The sequence below is a fragment of the Apteryx rowi genome, unplaced genomic scaffold (assembly GCF_003343035.1).
Source record: "Apteryx rowi isolate R43461 unplaced genomic scaffold, aptRow1 scaffold_1627, whole genome shotgun sequence".
Classification (NCBI taxonomy): domain Eukaryota; kingdom Metazoa; phylum Chordata; class Aves; order Apterygiformes; family Apterygidae; genus Apteryx; species Apteryx rowi.
The window spans coordinates 16,616-18,806 of NW_020447894.1; the positions used below are offsets into that span (position 1 = coordinate 16,616).

General features: G+C 50.4%; 1 pseudogene; it reads left to right on the forward strand.

The window, feature by feature from the left end:
• Positions 1–856: 856 nt before the first annotated feature.
• Positions 857–1,771, forward strand: LOC112963172 (annotated as a pseudogene).
• The last annotated feature ends 420 nt before the right edge of the window (positions 1,772–2,191 follow it).

A 2,191-nucleotide genomic window follows, 5' to 3' on the forward strand; every position in this document is an offset into this window, starting at 1 on the left:
CACAGATCCCCCATTGCATCTTGGTGTTAGCTAGGTGCCCCATGGAGAAGCCACCTAGATACTGAGGCCATAGAAATGCTGCTGGCAGGCTGCATGTGGGCRACTGGAATGAGTCCAATGTGTTCCTGGTTAGAAGGGGAGTGCTGAGACCTCCCTCAGATGCTCTGAGAAAGGGTGCTGAATCTTGTTGATCTGCACTTCGGAACTGGATTCCTCTGCCCTCAGTGGTGTTGTTTCTTTTTAGGGTAACATGAGTGCAATTGTCCTGCACCTCTGAGGCGCGAGCACAGGGCAGCTGGGAACAAGACGGATGGGCAGACCAGCCCTCCTCACTCTGCACTAAAGCCATGCTGAATCCTTTTGCCTCTCAGGAATGACAGCTGGTCACTCTGAGTGCAGCAGCAATGCTGAGGATTTCTACCTCCAGGAATTCTTTTCAGTTGTGACAGGGTCAGATAAAGAAAACCAAGAAATCCTTAAAACTGTTAATGAACTCACATTGTTTAGAACTGGGAGTGAAGATGCTGAAATCCCTTCAACATTATGAGTGAATTAAATCTGACTCCAACTGGGAATATAACAGTTTAGTCACCCCTGTTCCCATGTCTGCAGTGCTGTAGGTCAGGGCTGACTGCTCTGGAGCCCACAGGCAGAGGACTCTGCTCCTCACAGCAAACTCAGCCAGTGCAAACCAGAGCTCAAGCGACAGAGCTCAATGACACTGCTGCTGAGATGGAAAGAAGTAACTTGTGTGTGTTTGGGGGAGGTTATGAGAAATTTTTGCTCAGAGAAGTCTGTCCTAACTTGTCAATGTCTCTTCTTCCTCGGACAGTCCCCCAGTGCTCCAAAGGAGCAAATGTCCAACAGCAGCTCCCTCAACAAGTTCCTCCTCCTGGCATTCGCAGACATGCGGGAGCTGCAGCTGTTGCACTTCGCACTCTTCCTGGGCATCTACCTGACTGCCCTCCTGGGCAACGGCCTCATCATCACAGCTGTAGCCTGTGACCACCACCTCCACACCCCCATGTACTTCTTCCTCCTCAACCTCTCCCTCCTCGACCTTGGCTCCATCTCTGTCACTGTCCCCAAATCTATGGCCAATTCCCTGTGGGATACCAGGGCCTTTTCCTACTGGGGATGTGTGGCCCAGCTCTTTCTCATTATCTTTTTCCTTTTGGCTGAGTATTCTCTTCTCACAGTCATGGCCTATGACCGCTTTGTTGCCATCTGCAAACCCCTGCACTACAGGACCATCATGGACAGCAGAGCTTGTGTCAAAATGGCAGCAGCTGCCTGGGGCAGTGGTTTTCTCAATGCTGTCCTGCACTCTGCTAATACATTTTTCATACCACTCTGTTGAGGCAATGTTGTGGAGCAGTTCTTCTGTGAAGTTCCCCAGGTACTCAGGCTCTCCTGCTCAGTCTCCTATCTCAGGGTGGTCTGGGCACTTGTGATTAGTGCTTGTTTAGGCTTTGGGTGTTTTGTTTTCATTGTGCTGTCCTACGTGCAGATCTTCACAGCTGTGCTGAGGATCCCCTCTGAGCAGGGCTGGCACAAAGCTTTTTCCATGTGCCTCCCTCACCTGGCCATGGTCTCCCTGTTTGTCAGCACTGTAATATTTGCTGCCCTGAAGCCCCCCTCCCTCTTCTCCCCAGCTCTGGACCTGGTGGTGGCTGTTCTGTATGCAGTGGTGCCTCCAGCAGTGAATCCCCTCATCTACAGCATGAGGAACAAGGAGCTCAAAGATGCACTGTGGAAACTGGTTCAGTAGGTACAATGTCAGTACCAATAACCGTCCCATGTGCATTTGCTCCTCATTTCCAGGGTATTTGGCATCATAGCTATGTGTTGTTCATGTCTTTTTTTTCTTACTTACTTTTCTCTGTTACATTCTCCTAAAAGAAAAAATATTTTGCCTCGTGCCACTTGTGCTCAGGAATCTCTCATTTAAACCTGATCCAGAGACCATGTTGAAGGAGGAAGCCAGGCTTCCCCCTTCATCAGGAGAGATGAGAGAACCTCAGAGCCCACTAGTCTGAGCTCCTTGGATGTCTTCAGTGCAATGAGGAGATTTTGCAGTGTCTGTTTTGGTGCCGCAACCTTTGCAGTGTCTGTTTTGGTGCTGACACCAAGGGAGCTCAGGGGCACAGAGTCAGGCTCCGATGAGTACAGGCGTGGCCAGACCATGGGT